General features: G+C 36.7%; 1 protein-coding gene across 2 annotated transcripts in view; it reads right to left on the bottom strand.

Moving 5' to 3' along the window:
- RBPJ (recombination signal binding protein for immunoglobulin kappa J region) overlaps positions 1-22,604 on the bottom strand; it is a 106,345-nt gene that overhangs the window by 41,491 nt on the left and 42,250 nt on the right. The window lies entirely within an intron of this gene.

Raw genomic sequence — 22,604 nt, 5'->3', positions numbered from 1 at the left:
AATAGGTCTTACACACCCACTCTGAGCATGTAGCATAATGATTAGACGAGGGTGACAGACACCTCCTAGAGATACCTTGCAAAAAAACAAACAAAACCCAACAATGTCAACAACTAATCAAAAAACCCCAGTCTCACACAATCTGCAACACTCAGAAAAATCCTCAAACCCCAAGAGGTGGTATAGAGCTCAGTTTGTCATGCCAGGCACTTTGCTGTACATTCTTTATACCTTACCCTTTCTAATCATTACAGTACAATTTTTGTGAAGTACATATGGATTCATTTTAAAAAGACAGAAAGCAACTTGCCCACAAAGTAAACTAAGTGGCAGGCAGAGTTGAAATTTAAACCTAAATGTTGACAAATATTATCGAATTTTGTATGGACCACTGAAGACCCAGAATAGCCAGTCATCTTGAAAAAGAAGAATAAAGCTGGAGGTATCACAATTCCAGATTTAAGATATACTACAAACCTGTAGTAATCAAAACAGTTGGGCACTAACACAAAAACAATCATAGATCAATGAAACAGAACAGAAAACGCAGAAATAAACCCATGCTTACATGGTCAATTAATCTATGACAAAGGAAGCAAGAATATACAATGGAGAAAAGAGTATTTTCAAAAAATAGTGTTGGGAACACTGGACTACTTACATGCAAAAGAATGAAACTGGGCTACTTTTTAATACTATAGAAAATACACTCAAAATGGATTAAAGATCTAAATGGGAGACCTGAAACCATAAAAATCCCAGACAAGAACATGGGCAGTAACACCTCTGACACTGGCAAAAACAACATCTTTCTAGGTAAGTCCTCCAAGACAATGGAAGCAAAAGCAAAAATAAACTATTGTGACCACATCAAAATAAAATGCTTGTGCACAGCAAAGGAAACCAACAACAAAACAAAAAAGGCAACATAATAAATGGAAAGAGATATTTGCAAATGATACATCCAATAAAGATTTAATATCCAGGGGTGCCTGGTTGGCTCAGTCAGTTAAGCGTCTACCTTCGGCTCAGATCACGATCCTGGAGTCCTGGGACCAAGGTCTGCCTCGTGCTCCCTGATCAGCAGTCTGCTTCTCCCTCTGCCCCTCACCCTCATTGTGCTCGTGTTTGCTCTCTCCCTCTCTCTCTAATAAATACTTAGAAAAAAATACAGACTTAATATCCAGAATATATAAAGAACTTCTACAACTTGACGTTGAAACAATATGATTAAAAATGGGCAGAGGACCTGAATAGACATTTTTCCGAAGAAGACATACAGATGGCCAATAGACACATAAAAAGATGCTTAACATCACTAATCATCAGGGAAATACAAATCAAAACCAAAACGTGCTATCACCTTACAGCTGTCAAAATGGCTAAAATCAAAAACATAAAATATTAAAGGTTGACAAGGACACAGAGAGAAAGGAACCCTTATGCATTGCTAGTAGGAATGTAAACTGGTACAGCCACTGTGGAAAACAGTACAAAGGTTCCTCAAAAATTAAAAACAGAAAATCCTCATGACCCAATAATTCCACTACTGGGTACCTGCCCAAAGAAAATGAAAACACTAATTCAAAATGGTATAAGCACCTCTATGTTTACTGCAGCATTATAATAGCCTACCAAGCAACCTAAGTACTGATAGATGAACAGATAAAGAAAATATGGTGGAGAGAGAGAGAGAGAGAGAGAGAGAGAAATATTACACAGACATAAAAAAGGGAGATCTTGCTATTTGAAAAAACATGGATGAACCTAGAGGGTATTATGCTAACTGAAATAAATCAGACAGAGAAAGACAACAACCCTATGATATCCCTCCTATGTGAAGTCTGAAAACAAAACAAATAAATAAACTAAAAAACAGAATCAGACCTATAGAGAATAAACTGATGCTTGCCAGAGGAAGAGGCATGGGGGAGAACAGGCAAAATAGGTGAAGGGGAGAGGGAGATACAGGCTTCCGTTATAGAATAAGTAAGTCACAGCATATGGAATATAGTCAATCAATGATAATATCATAGTGTTGTGTGCTATGAGAGTGTAGTCACACTTCTGAGTGCAGCATAACAGAGAAGTTGAATCACTATACCGTACACCTGAAACTAGTGTAACCCTGTGTCAACTATATGCAAATATAAAAATGTTTAAAAAATCTTAGATGTTGACTACTTAATTAGCTTACACTATATGGCCCTTCAGAAAGAAATATGCTAAGTGGACAAAAAAGCATTTCAGCTGGTTGTTAAGAGGGCAAAGAAAAGCTTGAGCAAGGACAAGAAAGCACAGCTCAGGCTAGAGTTAGACTACAGCATGAAGGTTAAGAAAAATGCTTCAAGTAAGATCAGCTTCCAAATCCATGATTTAGTATTTTCTTGCCGTGTGTCTCTGAAGTTACCTGACTCTCTAGACCTCTGTTTCCTCATGAGTAAAAATGAGCACAGTGACTGTGTTTACCTTAAAAAGGTGCTGAAGGGATTAAATGTGTTAATATACAGAAAACACACAGAACAATGCCTGGTACACAGTAAGAGCTCAACAAATATTAGAATTATTACTGTTTTTTAGTTATAAATCAGTGAGACAAAATAACGAAACAAAGGAATTAAGTAGGGTGCTAACAGGGATACATAAATATAAAGGAAGAAGAAACTAATTTCTGTGTGATGACCTATTTCCTCTGAAATAGGAAATGAGGTCTTCTGAGAGATGGTGGAACACAATCCTTGAAAAAGGACCAATAGAATTTTGCTTTCTTTTTTAACCAGGCTGTAGTTTTAAACACGTTAAATGACTTGCTCATAGGGGCGCCTGGGTGGCTCAGTGGGTTAAAGCCTCTGCCTTCGGCTCAGGTCATGATCCCAGGGTCTTGGGATGGAGCCCCGCATCAGGCTCTTTGCTCTGCAGGGAGCCTGCTTCCCATCCCCTCTCTCTGCCTGCCTCTCTGCCTACTTGTGATCTCTGTCAAATAAATAAATAAAATCTTAAAAAAAAAAAAAAAAGACTTGCTCATAGTCAGCTACACATAAAGTCTAACTTAAGATTTCTCCACTGTATTTGATGTCCCACAAAATTATTAGCTTTGATGATAAAAGTCTTAGAATCTGATTCTGTTGTGTAATTTAAGGCTATATGACATTTTTTATGAACTCAAAATTTATAAACCGTGTTATCTATGACTATGAATATTTTTGTTAACCCTGAAATACTGAAAAGTGACTTAAGTGAAACAGCATAAAAGTATGAGTAAATAATCCAAGTTTTTGTTAGAAGAATTATTTACTAATTCTTTGACTTTACCTTATAGGATATTCAATTTTTAAAAACCAAGAAACAAAATACAATGTGTTGGTAGGAACTTCAGCAAGGCCACTGAATACCACAGGTTTCAAAACACTGAACTACTGGCAAATCTGTGAAATTCAGTTATGGAATTAAAGGCCAAAATCTTCTGAATCTTTTTCCACAGGGAAGACTTTTCTGAGCCTTTGAAACTGATGAAATGTACCATTATAGCATGCGATTAAAATGTAACTGCCTCACTAGGTTAGAAATAGTTTGCAAATCCCAAGAAGCTTAAGACAGCCTTTAAAATACTTTCATTCATATATATATGTAACAGCACAGCTATATTTTATAAAAAGAAGCAAAATGAGATGTGGCCAGAAACTACTCAAGGGGTTAAAATGGTGAAAATTTCACAGAGACATAGTTGACAAATGAAATAAAACTTGTCAATGACGATCATGACATGGTACTTTTCATACTAACTACTAATATTCCAGTCATCAAGCACCCTTTGAGATCTAACAGGTTTGTTACAGGACTAGTAAGAGATCTACTGCACTCAGCTGAAATGTAAATTTTGTTTCTCGGTGCTCTGAAATGCTTTCAAAATTAGATTAACAACTACATGTTGATTAAAGTATCTTTGTTTCTTTGCAGAAAATACCTGTCACAGGAAGTCAACAACTACAGCACATGCTCCTGCAATACAACTCCTACCCCACAGAAAACTTATAAGAGAACTCAACAGTGAGCTTGCCAAGCTTGAACAGCACTTCAAAATTTAGCATCATTCTAAATTCTAAAGCTAGGTGCCATCCTAAGGCTAGGAATCTTATAAATGTTAATAAGATTAAACTACTTCTTCAGTATATAACAAAGCATCTCCAAGAATTGTTGTGTGCCATCCCAGTCCCTTCTTTAATGAATGTGCGATCACATTCCTATTTATCTCATTAAAACTAACGGTTACTGTATCTACTATAATGGGGAAAAATAAGAAAAGGGGTTTTCTAAGAAAAGTCATGCAATGCATTTAGTAGGTTCACAATGCAAAATTCTGAAGGTAGCAATTAAACCTAATTCTAATTATTTAATAAAATTCATAGGTCTACATACTTGAAAATGTTGAAAATGTTAAGTTATAACAAGGTACAATGGATCCTGCATTTAACAAGACCCATTTTCACTACTAATCTGATATACAACTAATACATGAAACTTTAGGAATTATTTACTGCAAAAAGAAGGTCCATATTCAAACATGAATGAATTAAATTCATAATGTAGTATTTATATCATGCATTCAAAATACTCACTTTTCAACAGAAATGACTGTAGTCCATTATCAATTTCTCAGAGATTGAATGTAATTTAAACACTAATTTCTGTCTCTCTCTCTTACAATAGGGAATGGTAAGATAGGCAGGCACAAATTTTGTATCATTATTTGCAATCTCTCTGAAAAACAAGGTGTCTACTGACATGATCTGCATTAACAACTGAACCAGAAATAAGTTAGACCAACCAAGTTTTAGACCACTCTCACCTAAGATGCTTTTCATATAAGGTTTATGGTGTAGTTAACAATAAAAAATAATCTAAATCTTTAAGTACCCTAAGGATGGCTTTAATTTCACAAAATACTGATTTGATTCTTCTTCGTAACAAAGAATCACTGCTATCCCAATTTATCTTTTTGGTAGTATAGGTTGTTGATCGTTTAATAGTAAAAGTTGTCATCTGCATCAAGCTTCTCATATTTTATGCATGCTATATTATGTAAAAATGTCATTTTGCTTAAATATAATCACCAATCCCGTTATATATTTAAGGAAAAAAGTTACAACCTTGGCTTTTTTTTTTAAGTAAAAACGAACAAAATTTAGCTTATATACAGTTGATTATACCCTAACCCATGTCCTTTCCTTCTTGTTCTTTCCCTTCAGACTGGTATTGGCAAACAAAACAGAAAAATCCATGTGCCATTTACCTAACAATGCTCATATAATACTACAGCTCAGGAAAACTTACATGACTTAAAGTATGTATGTCATAAATATAACTTTAAAGTAGCAAATTCCTTTTGCTTTAACTTCACTAGCTTTTCCTAAGATAACAATGATCTTTTATTTAAAATAGGCAGAGCTGATGAAAATATTAATTACTTTATTTTCATATACCTCAAGTATATTAGGATTTTTAAAAGCTACCATCAATCATTAAACATAGTACTTCCTACTTATATATAGTACTGCATGATGTTCCCAGATACCCTCCAATGATTTAGAATTTCCAAATAAGTAAAAAACCTCTATACACATTACACTTAAATTACACACTTCCTTTTTAAGCTCACAGTGGAGATGCAATACTGTTTTCTCCTGTAACACAGATACATTTCCTTCTATATTTACCAGTCTGTTAAGAAAGTGCATGACCACAAACATACTGAGGACAAACATGATAAAAATTTTATCAGAACTTCACCATCTTAACACCTTTTCTACCTAACAGATGATTCACATGAGAAAATCAACTCAAAAATCAAAAAAGTGGGGTAGAGGATATAAGAAAAATCTTTTTTGAATATAGAACAATTTGGTAATATGTTGCTAAAAAAGCCCGAAGAACCTGATGTTATCTAGTGTTAACTAGTTAACAATATTAGAATATCAGTTTTTAAAACATAGAGCTCGCTGGAAAAGGAAGCACAGTCATGTGGGAAACTCTTCTGCCCTAGGGTTCTGGAACTAAAAGCAATTTCTATTTTTCTCTATTTCATAAATTTCTGCTTAAACAGAAATGAAAATAATGAGATTAAAATAAATTAAGGCAAGAAACACTGGTGCAGGAAATAAGCAGAAAGGAGAGCATGAACAATTCAAACTCATAATTATACCAAACCTTACACGAAATTTACTATAAACAGTGTATTAATTTTATATAGTTCAAAAGTATTTGGATTCCTATGATTTAAGATAGTGAAATAAAATAGTACTTGATTGAGGAAAGATTAGGAAACTTGATTCATATCCTCAAGGACCCACACCTGGGCATTCCACCAGTGGAAGGAAACAAATAGGTATATAATACGAAAAGTAAAGCAGTGTACTAGAAGTTGTTTAGCAATTTAGTCACAAAAAAATAGGAAAGGCTAATTAGAAAAGGCTATATGTAACATTCTGTCCTTGTCTCCAGATTCACTGATTCATCTAGCAGGAACCAGGTATAGGTATTTGGTATACAACAGTGAACAAGAGACACAAATCTATGCCTTCATGGAACGTATATGCTATTAGGACAAATGGACAGTGACATACATTCAAAGATGTTCTTCTACATAATTAATAAAAGCAAAATTTTAAAAAACAACTTAAATATTGTATCTACTGAATATGACTGAAGATTACTATCTGACCAATTGAAAATATTTTTAAAATAATTATGTAATTTATCTCTACTGTAAAAAGCTTATTCATTCTCCATCCATGGCAGAAAGAGCCTCTTAAGTCACACAACTTTGAATAAGACATGTCCACCTTTGCTGTACTTCAATTTCTAGTTTTGAACTTGCTCCTTCCTTAAGAACCACATTTGATAACAACACTGCTCAAAACCCATCGAGGTGTAACCAGTGGTCCTCGGTTGCTAAAACAAAAGCAATTAAGCACAACATACTCTCCTGGACTATCACATTTATTAAACATGTTTCTATTAGAACAGATATTCTATGGGGTAGACTTCAAAGACAAGCCATGCTTGTTGCCCCATCAGGTAGAGAAACATGCTCCCCTTCTTAATTCCATGTACTGGGTAAAACATTTGAAAAGCACTGTGTTTCTTAACTTTTATTTTACCTCTTCTTCACATAAAAGAAAAACTTCAACTGAACTTTGTAACAATCTGGCAGCAGTTTGTGAAAAGCAGCAGGAGAAGCAGAAAGAAAGAAGGGTGACAGACCATCATCTCCAGCTATGCATCTGCCATCTTAGGTATCTCCAAGATTATTGCCACCTTAAGGATGCCTTCCCAAAAATCTATACCTGAGAAAAGACTTCCCAGGTTAAATCTACAATAGCCGTAAGTCTTCCTCTCCAGAGGGCATATCTGAGTTGTGAGAACACTGGCATCCATTAACAGTGCATATGAAGATCTCATATGGAAAGTATGCATCTTAAAATCTATGGCCTCCACAAGAGGGGGCAATCAAACACTGGGCAAACTAATTTCATATATCAAAAAACTGAATGGGGCAAATTGACCTCAACTGCTTCCTAGCATAATGTAAAAGAAGAGTACAGTATCACTTTTGTGATGTTACTGCCAAAAGATGAAGAACCTGAGTCTAAACATGAAGAAACATAGCAAACCCAAAGCGAGGAACAGTCAACAAAAAAACTGAACTATACTTTTAAAAGCATCAAGGTGATAAAAGACAAAAAACTGAGGAATTGACCCAGATTCAAAGACGCTAAAGATACATAATAACTGAGTACAACACACTATCCAGCATTTACTTCTGCTTTAAAGGACATTATTTAGACTGACAAAATCTGAATAAAAACTAACAGAGTGGAGAACAGGATTATATTGATTTTAATTTCTTGGTTTTGATAACAGTACAGGGGTTATGTGAGAGACTGTCCTTATTCTTAGAAACGATCACTGCAGTACTTAGCAGAAAAAAGAGTATGTTGTCTACTTCTTACCTTGAAATCATCTAAAGAAAATAAATATGTTGTGTAGATATATAGAGGAATAAAAGAAATGTGGTACAATGTTAATACTTTAGATATCTGGGTGAGTTTCCTTACAGTATTTTTAGAATTTTTCTGTATACTAAATTATATCAGAGTAAAAAGGCCACAGTCAGAGAAATACTAATCTCCTGATCAAGTTGCTGGCCTGACCCTGCTTGCCACAGAACCTGGTGGTGACAAACCTATCAAAAAACATTCATGGGAGGTGTCACATAAAAGACTATGGCCAGCTTCCTGGCACAGCTTTTATGTTCTCACGACAATTATGCAAGGTTCGCTTACTGTAGATGTAAAGTTTGATAATGCTAGTGTACAAGTGGAGAAACAGGAAATCTCATGCACTGTTGGGAGTTTAAAATTGTGCAATGATTTTGGAAGACATTCTAACAATGTCTATTATAATTCTAGATGTCAATTACTTTGAATTCCTAGACATTTGATTTTGGAAATTTATTATATAGGTAGACAAATATGCATACCAAGATACTGAATAAAGCATTGTCTGTATAAACAAAAAAATTTTAAATTCCATGTGTACAATCAGGAATAGACTGCTGATTATCTATAACCTCCCAGTCATAGCTATATACATATAACAAAAAAATGATCCAGTAAAGAGCATTCATTTTTCAATGAGGAAATAAGATCTACATTTTCATCCTCTACCCCAAGCACACATAAAACAATACATATGCCCTACACACAAAATTACCTGTGATAATGCCACTATTACTATCTGCGATAGTGGCAAAAATTCCATTTTGCTCTACAATGCATTATACAATTAAACAGGTGTTTTATTCTTTACTAATTAGGTTTGACTTAGGTAAATAGCAAATGAAATTGCATTCTCTAGAAATCAACTCACACCAAGTTAAGAACACAGCCACCTTAAAATAAAAAAAGGAAAAGGCATACAAGTTAAAAATTTACTCAAAAAAAAATTGTCTCCGCAAATTTCACTGGGCTGGCTACTTTAGAAAAAATATGCCCAATTCAAATAAAGCAATTCACACCCTTATGGAAAACATATACTTCCACAAAGGGAAATACAATGCAACTTAAAAGAAGTTTAAATAGGTTTCAATCTTAACTATCTGTTTAATTTTTGTTAAGAACTCCTTTAGACACTTTACCTGACCTTATGAACTACCTTTTAAGGCAGTGTTCAAGAAGTGAAAGTGTCATCTGATGAGAACACAAAATGTAACGTATATGGGAGAGGTAACAAGTGCTGTGGTTCAGGAGCTGGGTTGCTTAAATTCGAATCCTGGCTTTAATGCAAACTAATGGAAGTTACTTAAACTCTATGTCTCAGTTCCCTCAACTGAAAACACAGATAAAAGTACTTCCATATAGGATTCTTCCAAGAATTTAAAATGTTCATATGTGTATAGCATCTTAAAAGAGTGCCTGGCACTGCATGAGCACCCAATAAAACCACTACTTCGTCAAGGCTGGATTACTCAATGATATTTACTCTAATAAATACGGTAAAACTGAAATAGATCCTTCAAGACAAATACCTATGTATACTGGTTTAGAAATAAATGTAAATAGGGGCTCTTGGGTGGCTCAGTCATTCAGCATCTGCCTTCAGCTCAGGGCATGGTCCCAGGGTCCTGGGATAGAGCCCCGCGCAGGAAGCCTGCTTCTCCCTCTTCCACTCCCCCTGCTTGTGTTCCCTCTCTCGCTGTCTCTCTCTGTCAAATAAACACATAAAATCTTTAAAAAAAAAAAAAAAGGAAAGAAATGTAAATAACCATCTACCTCATATAACTGATACCCAGAATATAAAAAGAACACCTCTAAATCAACAACAAAAAACCTAATTTAAAAATAGGAAAGGAAGGGCCCCTGGGTGTTGTTGGGCATCGGCCTTCGGCTCGGGTCATGGTCCCAGAGTCCTGGGATCGGGCCTGCATCAGGCTTCCTGGTGGGTGGGAAGCCTGCTTCTCTCTCTCCCACTCCCCCTGCTGGGTTCCCCTCTCTCACTGTGTCTCTTTCTGTTAAATAAATAAAAAAACTCTTAAAAAATATAGGAAAGGAAAAAAATTTAAAAAGGACCTGAATAGACATCTGTCCAAGAAGATAAACAAAAGGCCAATAAGCATGAAAAGATGTCCAACATCACTAATCATTAGGAAAATGCAAATCAAAACCATAATGAGATACCATTTCACACCCATTATGATGGCAATCATCAACAATAACAGAAAATACAGGGCACCTGGGTGGCTCAGTAGGTTGAGCCTCTGCCTTTGGCTCAGGTCATGATCTCAGGGTCCTGGGATAGAGCCCCGCATCGGGCTCTCTGCTCAGCAGGGAGCCTGCTTCCCCCCCCCATGCCTACCTGCCTCTTTGCCTACTTGTGATCTCTGTCAAATAAATAAATAAATATTTTTAAAAAAATAACAGAAAATACAGTGTTGGAGATGATGCGCAGAAACTAGAATCCTGTACATTGCTGACGAGAACATAAAATGATGCAGCCGCTGCAAAAAACACTATAGCAGTTCCTCCAAAAGTTAAACACGCAATTACTACTTGATCCATCAATTCCAATTCTGGGTATAAACCCAAAAGAAGTCAAAGCAGGGACTCAAACAGATACTTGCACACCAGTGCTAAGAGCAGCAATATATACAACAGCCAAGAGGTGGAACAACACAAATGCCTACACTAATGAATGAAGAGATGAACAAATGTGGCATATATGCACAATGAAATATTATTTGGCCTTAAAAGGAGGAAATTCTGATACATGCTACCATGTGGATGACCTTGAAAACATTATGTTAAGTTAAATAAGCCAGACACAAAAGGACAACTGTTCTAGGAATCCATTTCTCTAAGGTGCCTAGAGCAATCAAATTCATAGAAAAGTAGAACGGTGGTTGCCAGGAGCTGGGGTGGAGGCGGGCATGGGGTGGGGGAGAGCTAGTATTTAATGAGTACAAAGTTTCAGTTTGGGAAGATGAAAATGCTTTGGAGACAGATGGTGGTAATGGTTGTGCAATAATGTAAATGTACTTACTACAACTGAACTGTACACTTAAAAACAGCTGAAATGGTTAATTTTAGGTTCTTTATATATTTTTAAAAATTATTTTTATTAACATATAATGTATTATTTGCCCCAGGGGTGCAGATCTGTGAATCATCAGGCTTACACATTTCACAGCACTAACCACAGGGTCTATATATTTTACCACACAAAACAATACATTTAGTTTTGCCTTAAGCTATGGCTTACACTCATATAACTCAGTACCTGGGTGGCTCAGCTGGGTAAGTGTCTGCCTTCTGCCCAGGTCATGATCCCAGGGTCCTGGGATTGATTGAGCCCCACATCAGACTCCCTGCTCAGTGGGAGTCTGCTTCTCCCTCTCCTCCCACTTGTCTCTCAAATCAATAAATAAAATCTTTAAAAACAAAAACATATAATCTCACTTTAAAAAAAAAACACCTATGGCTTCCAGGGGGATAGTGGCTTAGCTTTGAGGGGTCCTATGTTACTACCAGGTCAAGTGACAGCTGCCTAGTAATTTAAAAACAGACAACGAGGTGCCAAAACAAATGAGGAGTATATGTATATATAAAGAGAAAAAAGTACACATGTGTACACACACACAAATGGTTCCTACTACTACTATTAAAGCAAAGACACAAAAGAAAGAAAGGAGTTTATCTGAAAATCTCTACCCTTCAAGGAAGGGCAGCCCAGAGAACATGCAAGCAACCTATCAGAAACTGTTCAGGACTAAACATCTTTCACAGAAAATCCACAAGTGATCATGGACAACTGGCTTGTATATGAGATGAAGTCACAAAGTTTTCTCCCACACACTTCTCATCTTATTTCTCATCCCCAACTCAAATTATAAGTAGTGAAGACTTTTTTCCCTCTCTACAAATTTTCTGTTGCACATGTTAAATGGCTGTCAGTTCTCTGAAGGCTAGGTGTTCAACTAAAATTTTTTTGCCAGAAGAAATAAATCTGATATTAATCAGAAAAAGTATTAACTTTTCTCTCATTTCTTAAATATTCTTTCCAACCCTAGTAAGACAAGGGAGGAAGGTAGGGAGGGAAGGAAGGAATGAAGAAGCCAGCCAAAGTAAAAAAACATTTTCCCCCTACCTAAAATGAAATTTAGACGGCCATAAGAGTGGAGCACCTGGGTGGCTCAGTCAGCACTGGACTCTTGATTCTGACTCGGGCTGTGATTGAGCTCTAAGGAGGGCTCCATGCTCAGCACAGAGCCTGCTTGTCCCTCTCCCCCCACCCTGCTCTAGTGTGCTCTCCCTCTAAATGAATGAATGAATGAATGAATGAACAAAAATTGAAGGAGAAGGAGAAAGCCATAGGAGTATACAACCATCCATAACAGGATTTTTTTTTCACCTGTTCTTCACGGGTTCTACTCTTGGAAATACATGCAACATTTAGTGTATAAAATCTGTCTGGAAAGGGCTCTATTTACCTGTTAACCACTGCCGAGGATAAGTGAACAAGACGCATTTGGCACAGAGATAGGTCACAACCCCAAGAAGTACCCATTGATGATTTCTGTTAGGGAAGCTTAACCCACAGCAAAAAGGGCCAAGGAGATTTTTAATAGAAAAGGATATGAGGAAGACAAGTAAGTTACATTTCAGGCGGTTTTTCAGAGTAAGTTCCTGCCTCCAAAGAATTAACAAACTATGGAAAAATAGGTAATTTTCAATTAAAAAAATAACTATTAAGCCAAAAGACCTCGCAATTTTAAAGTTGGAGTCTATATGGAGTCTTAATACTCTAAAAATAAAATTTTCCATGTACCTGGTGAGGAATCAAAGGATAAACACAGAGGAGAGAGGGCAAGCATTACACATCACATGGAAAAGGAAACAGGAGAAGTAAGAAAAGAATGTTTCCCTGTAGAAGTCAGGTCCAATGGGTCTCTTCCTAATTTAATCCTGACTCTGCCTGTGGAATAGAATAGCCTCAGAAGTAGTACCATGCAATCAGGTAGTACATAAATGTCCTGTCTCTTCCTTAATAAAAGTACACCTGAGGGGGACGCCTGGGTGGCTCAGTGGGTTAAGCCTCTGCCTTCGGCTCAGGTCATGGTCTCAGGGTCCTGGGATCGAGCCCCGCATCGGGCTCTCTGCTCAGCAGGGAGCCTGCTTCCCCCTCTCTCTCTGCCTGCCTCTCTGCCTACTTGTGATCTCTCTCTCTCTTTCTCTGTCAAATGAATAAATAAAATCTTTTTTAAAAAAAAAGTACACCTGAGAATGTAGCAATACTGATAAGATGATGGACAAAGTTTCCAATATATGCTTGCTGACTTTTGATTATCATTGCTGATGAAGTTCAAGAGTAGTAAAACGTTATTATCACATGTGTATAAATGGGTACCAAAAGACATAAATGTCCATAGCATCATCAGACATAACCCCAAACCAGAAACAACCCAAAAGGCCACTGTCAAGGATCAGATAAATTATAGAATAATTATATAATAGAGTGCTACTCAGCAATCAAAGTGAACAAACTATCACCACAGATGTGATCAGCTCATCACTAGCAAAAGCCACCAGACTCAAAAAGATACAAAACTGTCTAATTCTGCTTATATGAAATTCAAAAACAAGCAAAACTCATCTGCAGTGTTCACCAGGATACAGGTTATCTTCAAAAGAGTGGTATAGAGACTAATACTAAAAGTGGCTACAAGAGGCCTTCTAGGAAGCTGATAATTTCTTTCCATATTGGTGTGTGATGGTCACACATGTATATTCACTTTGTGAAATTTCACTTTCTTGTACATTTACAATTTGTATGCTTTGTTTTTGTAGGTTTATTAATTTGGAAAAATATTTCTGTGTAGTATGTATAAATATATGTATCTTTAGTATTTTTGAATGAATGGCTTTCTCTTTTTTGAAAAAAAAAGTTCTTTCATGGACTGCAATCCTATTGTCTTCAAATTTTGTTTTAACATCAAAATTTTATAAGGTAGTGATTCTAGTCCTTGGCTACACCACTACAAGATGTATGTATTCTATATTAAGAAAAGTGTCATGGAAAAATACTGATTATGTACTAGGATTGGAATGCTCCCCTTATTAATTTTAAAATTGGCTTCCTTTGCCTATCTCATTTAAAACTGAAAAGAGGAAGGAGGGAGAGTATAATTGTTTTCCTAGATTCTGCTTCCTTTTTATTTTTATTAAAATAAAAGTGCACAAGCAGGAGGAGCGGCAGGCAGAGGGGAGAGCAGACTCACCGATGAGCAGGGAACCTGATGCAGAACTCGATCCCAGGACCCTGGAATCATGCCCTGAGCCAAAGGCAGATGTTTAACCCACAGAGCCACTCAGGCGTCCCATGGTTCCTTTTTATTTTAACCATTTAATACATATTTAAGTGCCTACTATATGTTAGGCACTACACTAGACTTGCAACACATGGCAACAAATAAGAAATACAGTCCTTAACCATACAGATTATACTGTAATAGCAGCTAGTAGAAGACTGGCACAGGCTAGGGACTGTGCCCACATATCTCAACTTCATACACCTATCAGTCTCATAAGGTGGGTGCTATTATCCTCATTACACAGACGAAGAAATTAGCTTAGAAACTACCTTGCCTAAGTTTACATAATGGTAAATTTTGTTCAAAATGTAACTTGTTTTGAACAAAACATAACGTGAACTTTGTTCATGATCTTCCATATGCTCTGCATTAAGATAGAATTTAATTACAGTTCAATTCTGGATACCAACATGTGAAGAGAGTGCCTGGGTATGAAGTTTTCTTTAAAAGATTATTTATTTATTTATTTATTTGAGAGAGAGAGAGAGAGAGAGAGAAAGAGACAATGAGAGGTGGGAGGAGCAGAGTTGAAGGAGAAGCAGACTCCCTGCTGAGCAGGAAGACTGATGGAAAGGGGCTCAGGGGATCATGACCTGAGCTGAAGGCAGGTGCTTAACTGACTGAGCCATGGAGGTGCCCCTGGAGCATGAATTTTTATGACAGACTCTTAAAGTGCAGTAACTGATTCTAAAACTTTCTATGATACAAGATTTGATTTGCTTCAGTGAGGGGTTCAACAAAAAACCTGAAAGCTCAGAAAACTTCTTCCTTTACCCTCCTAATATTTCACCTACTGACTAAATTTAATAAAGGATAAATTTTTCTTTGAATACTAAAAAGTAAAAAAAAATGCTGTCTGAAGCTATAAATACATAAAATTCAGTAAATCTAAAGACAACTACTGTGGCAGTCATACCTGAGCTACTACACACAAATGGACAGACGTGTGAACGTCTATGTATGTCATAAATTGGACAATTACTCTTACATTTTTCCTGCACAAGGGCAAATGCTACAATTGCAATGGGAACTATGAGAGTTTCATGACTCTACTATTTACACTATCAATCATAATTCTGCAAAGTACATTTTTTTTCTGAGTTGAAAAGGACCAAAATTCTACACAGACATCTTCAGCTAACAAAGAGGTTTTACATTCTTTTTTTCTGTTGTTAGAAATTATACAGACACAGTACTAGCCCAACTCCAACAAGCCATGTTTGGCCAATTTTTTAAATAGCCAAATCTCGAACACACAATCTGGTATTCTCAAGTATTTGAATTCAGCAGTACATCCGCCTTTTATTTTCCTCTTAAATAACCCAGACCAGAACATTTATGGATAGGATAGCCATAATAAAGTCTAACGCATAAAGGTAAGGCTCTGACTTGGGTTTATTTTTTTGTTTAAGGGAACAAGTACACAAGTGTAGGGGAGGGGCAGAGCGAGAGATAATCTGAAACAGACTCCTTGGGAGCCCGTGGTGGGTGGGGGGGTGATGGATCCCACAATCCTGGAGATCATGACCTGAGCGGAGGTATGCTTAACTGACTGGGCTATCCAGGTGTCCCTATGACTCAGGTTTGTAACGGAGTTAAGCACTTTCAAAGAAACCTGTCCCTAAGGGCAAAATAAGAGATGGCAATTATCATCTTAAAATATGTAAAATAGGACACCGAATTAAAATGGAGAATTTTAAAAAACAAAAATAATAAAATCAAAATTCATATGTTCGGAATAGGGAACAGATTTCCAAAATTTTTTTTAAAGATTTATTCATTTGAGAGAAAGAAAAGGAGCATTTGCACATCCACATGTGCATGTGGGAGGACAGAGGGACAGAGAAACCCAAGCAGACTCCATGTGGAGTGAAGAGCCCCACACAGGGATCTGTCCTACAACTCTGAGATAATGACCTGAGCTAAAACCAAGAGTTGGATGCTTAACCAACTGTGCCACCCAAGTGCCCCTCCAAAATGTTTTTTTATAACACCATTGCATGAATAAAGAAATGCCTTTCTGCCTGAATGTTAATACCCAAATGATATTTCTTCCACATGGTAACTTTGCCTTCTGTTATCACATGTCATATTAAAATAAACCTGCATTTGTGGTAATGCCAAAACCACTATGAAGAAATGGTCTTAACCACAACTCAAAGCTTAAAGAATGGCTTTCTGCTTAAGTATATCTGAGCCATTACCCTGTCGCACTGCCTTCATGCACCCCGAGGACCAAAAACACAGGACAAGCAGCTAGTATCTGCTCCCTCAAGCTTCGCAGGAGGTGTGTGTGATGGGGGGGGGGGGGCACTGGAAAGTAACACACAAGACAGGGGTACAGGTGTTTATCAACCCTGCAATCTGACAGCAAACCGTTTTACCTTGGGTGGTGCTACAAGCAACTTGATACTCTTAACAATCATCTGAGGAGCCTCTCTGCCCAACGCAGACGAAAAGAAAGGTGCTGCATTGAGAATGACTGTGAAGTGATTAAAAATATCAATCACCAGTAACTTCTGGTGGTGAAGCACTAATCCAAGAAGGAGCAAAAGCTTTGGGAGTTAAGGGGTAGCAATGAAGAAAACAAGGATAACGCCTTTTATAGATGCAGGCTGAAATCTCACCATTTGGATCATTCGTGCTATGTATTTACTCAGTATTTTCCTGTGCTATGAATTTAAATTAGACAAACTGCAAAGCTGTTGTTAGGGCTAATTTACTAATTGACTGTCCAGTCAACTGCCTGACATCCAATTGTCTAATGAGAAAATAGGAGGATACGTTTTTCTTCAAACTCCACTGTAAAAACTTAATTCTTAACATTCCTTTCACCAACTTCCATATCTGTGTGCTCCCAAAAGACATGCAGTTTCTCTTCTCTACAGTTATGAGTATTATTGACCTCTTCTCATTCTTGCTTTCTGCCACAAGCAATTCACTGACTAATGTTACCAACTGTATTTCAAATTATCTTCATTTCCATTCCCTGATTCCGTAAGATTAGATGAAGCTCTCATTACTACTTACATCCACCGCTTCCTAAACTGGACGCATATATCAGAAGAGAAAAGTAAATAACAACAAATATATGCTCTCATTTACTTCTCATTAACAACACGAGAGGCAGGCATTCTTTCAAACTTAGAAAGAAAAACTGAAGCTCAGAAAGTCAGAAGGTAGGACCTTCCCCAACTTCTAATTACATACCAACCATACTAAGGTCAAGAGAATGAGACCCACACTCTGGTCCTTACTGTTTATCTTCTTTGCCTTCCCCAAATAAGGACTTCTTTTCCCCCTAGTTCACTGAAGAATTAATGCCTATTTGCTTTTTCCATTCAATAAACCGCCTATCCTATGAAAATTTATTTAATGTTTCAGAAAAATCACTTTTTAACCTGTAAACTATTTCTCAGCAAACCAAAACTGTTGAATTTCAAGGATGAGAGAATATGAAACAATGGCATAAGGTTAAATAAACCAGGGAATCTGAAGTGTTAATAGCTCTAGGGATTAATGGAATACAGAACCTTTAAAGAATTATAACTAAATATCCCTGTAATGGAAAAAAAATACCAACTTGTTTACACAATAAATTAAACATGTACAGTGGATTTTTTTCTCAGGTCATAACCTTCATGCTGAATAATCTTTTTTTTTTTTTTAATAGCCGAAGTGCACATCAGAGAAATATGGCCAAAGTTATAAGCTTGTATTATTCACATTAACACTGACTCAAGAGTGTACAGTATTAACATGAAGTTTTCAAATATAAGCCTAGAGACAGTGCGTGTTCACTAAACCAATAAACCAGAATAGCAAGTCATTTATTAAAAAAAGAGAAAAAAGGCAACAGAAATTATGGAATAGTAGGTCTTAAACTCTAATGTTTAGACTACTTTGAATTAAACAATAATTATGAACAAATCAATCTAAAATAAATTATTTTCTACATTGGAGAAAAAAATTATATATAGTCTCCCAAATAAACTGATATTAAATTTACAAGTTTTACAATGTGGAGATAAAGGAACTATTTTACCCAAGTCAAAAACCTATGATGATGACAACTTTCTCACCCTCATTAAACTACTTTTCCCATGGAAAGTGTCCTGATAAACATTACTGTTACTACTTGCTCAACAGTAACAATACACAACTTCAAAAAAGTGATAATCCACGTTTCTGACAGATTCTGTAAGTGACATCAAGGTCTAAATGGAGGGACACCTGGGTGGCTCAGTCGTTAAGCGTCTGCCTTCGGCTCAGGTCATGATCCCAGGATCTGGGATCGAAACCCATATCGGGATCCCTGCTCAGCGGGAAGCCTGCTTCTCCCTCTCCCACTTCTCCCTGCTTGTGTTCCCTCTCTCGCTATCTTTTCTCTCTCTCTCTCTGGCAAATAAATACAATCTCTGAAGAAAAAAAAAAAAAGACCTAAATGGAGCTACAAACAATAAAACAATACACCTGAAAAGAAGTCCTCAGAAGTCCATGTTCCTTCATGTAGTTTTGATGAGTCTAAAACTAACTGAAAGGAAAACTTACATATACCAGGTATAGGTCTTCAGCAATTTCACCCAAGCAGTTTTGCACTGTAATATCAATAATCAAACACTAATATAATACCTATTATATATGTCAATATAATGATGCAATTAACACATTTAACACCCTGGGCTTTTAAAATCATGGTGGTTCCTAGGTATGAAGGAAAGTTTAAGACTGAAGTTAGAGTTAAAGCCTTAATTCTAAGTATAAATTTGAACTTCAGAATGAGAACCAGAATTAAAGAGGAGTCATTTAAATTGGTGATTTTTAATTTTTTTTCCTGGTTATCCCTCAGTGCCTTGGTTTGGTTCTAGTATTCAAGAATTAATCCTACTAGTCTGGTCATTATACTCAACAAATCTTTTAATCTGAAAGAGGAACACTACTTGTCCTGGGGTCAGCCCTCTTGACTTTTGGACAACTTGCTAGGACCTGTATTTTATATTATTTTCATAACATCCTCATTTCTCACTTGATCTGCCCAGTTTTCGGACTCGAAAGCACTGTTCACATATTATTTTAAGTAAGAGGAATGTAGAACAAATGTTCTTGTTTGTTCAGGCTGCATGTAAATGAGGGAGGGAGGGGCTTGTAGGGTAGAAGGGAAGAAAGGAAAGAGAACACCGGAATGCAAGACAGCAGTAAAAAAGAAAAGGATTGCTTGAGGAAGTGCCAGAGCCACCAAGTTAAAGAGAAATAAAAGCGATGGAGTGTCTAGTGGCCATAAAAGGGCAACTGTCCACCTCCTAACAAACTAAATCTGGTCAATCCCAAATATGGAAATGTTTTAGTTCAAATACAGAGCTTTTCTTCTGTGGGATACAAGCACAGATCACAATCATTCTTTCCCTATTTAAAAAAAAAAAACAAACTTCACACTTGGAGATCTACCATTGTGAGTAAAATCTGTTGAATTATTGTATAAACTATTTCCAACTTTTGTTCCCCTAAAGTTCAGGTCTTTCCAACAAAAAAACAACTCTAGCCCTTTCACAGTTTATAGAGTTTCAGTCTCCACATATATAAAATATAAATGTTAATTTTAACAACCTGGAGAGGTGCAGGTGGCATTTTGTAAGTCCAATACTCATTAAATGTTAGCTATTATCCACTCAAGACTTTCTCGTTTTTTTTTTTTTTTTTAAGTAAGCTCCACTTCGAAGCGTGGAGCCCAACATGGGGCGCGAACTCACGACCCTGAGATCAAGACCTGCGCTGAGATAAAAAATCAGACATTTAACTGACTGAGACACCCAGGGTCCCAAAGATTTCCTTGGTCTTTAATAGACAATTTAACTCACAAAAAAGTTCACTGATGACAAAACTGTAGAAGTTACAATCATTTCAAAATGTGATTACTTCCTATTATATCCACTCATTCTCTCTATTGGTAAACTGCCACAGCAGGACAGACACATGTCTTAATAACCTATATTACCAAAAGTTCATTCATTTGACAAATATTTACTAAGTACCTGCTATGACCAGTCAGTGTCTTGGGGCAGAGGATATGGTAGTCAACAAAACAAAGTGTGTAACTGCAGAGGTAGGGAGGGTACGATTGAAAATTGGTTCCCAGCATCTGGAGCAAGAGCTTTTACTTCAAAAGTGCCTTCAGTGGGTTTTACCTGTTCCAAGTCACTCCAGTTTGATAACATAGTAACTGTATCTTCCCCATCCTTGCCCCAGGTCCTAAGTTCTCACTCACAGATTACTTTTTCCACAAGAATTTCAACCAAAACAGAGTTTTAATAAAGCTAAATTTCATGCATATTGATTAATCTAGCTGCTTAGCTGTTACCATCAGCACTTCTAGCACATTTTTAATCACCTTTGTCCACCTACTGTTGTAATGAAACACAAAAGCACTCAACCAAAATTAAGTGCTTTGAAAATGCTCTTTGTCCTATCCAACCACCCCAAGAGTTCCTCCCCAGGATTCCTTATAATAAATAATCAAGGAATGGGGGGGGGGGGGGGGGCGTGGCACAGTTGTCCTTTCTGATCACTATTTTCCAAAGTAGTACAATTACAGTCATTATTTTTAAAGACTATATGCTGACATGATAGTTGCTAAAGCAATGCCTGAAGACTTATAGGGGCAATGAAAGCTGCCACTAGTGTATCTGCAGTTCACTCACTCTGATCTGTTAGAACCTGGCTACATCACAGATCAGTGCAACTACTCCTCATTTAAGCAACAGTTTTGGCATGTGTGCATACTTTCCGGCTCACCTACAGAATATTCTCCTCATAATCACCTACCAGTTCAATACTATAAGATAGGAACGCCTGGGTGGCTCAGTCTGTTAAGCCTCTCTTTATTTCAGCTCAGATCATGGTCCTGGGGTGGCAAGATCAAGCCACATGTCAGGCTCCGTGCTCAGTGCAGAGCCTGCTGAAGATTCTCTTGTCTTGATGTGGTATACATACACAATGGAATACTATGTAGCCATTAACAGAAACGAAATCTTGCCATTTGCAACAACATGGATGGAACTAGAGGGTATTATGCTGAGCGAAGTAAGTCAATTAGAGAAAGACAATTATATGATTTCTCTGATGTGAGGAATTTGAGAGTCAGGGCAGGGGGCTGCGGGGGGTAGGAAAGGAAAAAATGAAAAAAGATGGGATCAGGAGGGAGACAAACCATAAAAGACTCTTAATCTCACAAAACAAACTGAGGGTTGCTGGGGGGCGGAGAGCTAGGAATAGGGTGGCTGGGTTGTGGACACTGGGGAGGGTATGTGCTACGGTGAGTGCTGTGAAATGTGTAAGCCTGATGATTCAAAGACCTGCACCCCTGGGGCAAATAATACATTATATGTTAATAATAATTTTTTAAAAACCCATCCAACTAAACTGCCCCCAAATTCTGAACACACAGAAACTTGTGAATTAATAAACACTGACTGTTGTTTAAAAAAAAAAAAAAAATTATCTCCTTCTCCTTCTCCTCCTCCCCCTGGCTCCTACATACACTCTCCTCCCCAAAACCTAAATTAAATAAATAAATCATTAAAAAATATATTACAAGATAAACTGACCTTGTCGTGTTTTTGAAAAGATATTCCTTGATTTTCATAACAATTACTGGTATAGCATATTCCACTCTTCAATTAGGTTCATGCTTGAGATGGGATTCTAAAGTATTATTTTAATAAGATATCCCAGACAAATACAAAATAGCTTTGTTTCTCAAAGTAATGAAATATAAATTAGCTTGAGAAAGTGCCCAATGCTAATAATGCTACATTTATACAAAAGATTTTTAAACCTTTGTTATTTTCAGAATCAAAAACACCTTTTTAAAATCTCTCTAGCAGCTCATCTTCATTCCCAGAGGGTTTTTAACTTGTTTTTAGTAACCAAAAGTATACTGGAACCATTTGTAATAATTAACATAGTAATTTATAATATGTTCTTTCTTCTACTCCTAGGTGTGTGGTTGGAGTGCCATCTGTGGCCACTGATCTCCGTTCTAGGCCAACTAAACTAGAACATAGTTTAGTTTCTTTCTAAACTACACTTTAGGAAGAAAAATCTACCAAAAACAAAACAAAACAAAAAAAGCCAAGTTGCTCTCATTCTCATTCTCACACATGATGATAACTAAGCTAGAGGG

This window comes from Martes martes (assembly GCF_963455335.1).
Source record: "Martes martes genome assembly, chromosome: 2".
Taxonomy (NCBI): domain Eukaryota; kingdom Metazoa; phylum Chordata; class Mammalia; order Carnivora; family Mustelidae; genus Martes; species Martes martes.
Note: the sequence above shows the minus strand (reverse complement) of the source record. Positions and strands in the feature narration are given on the sequence as shown.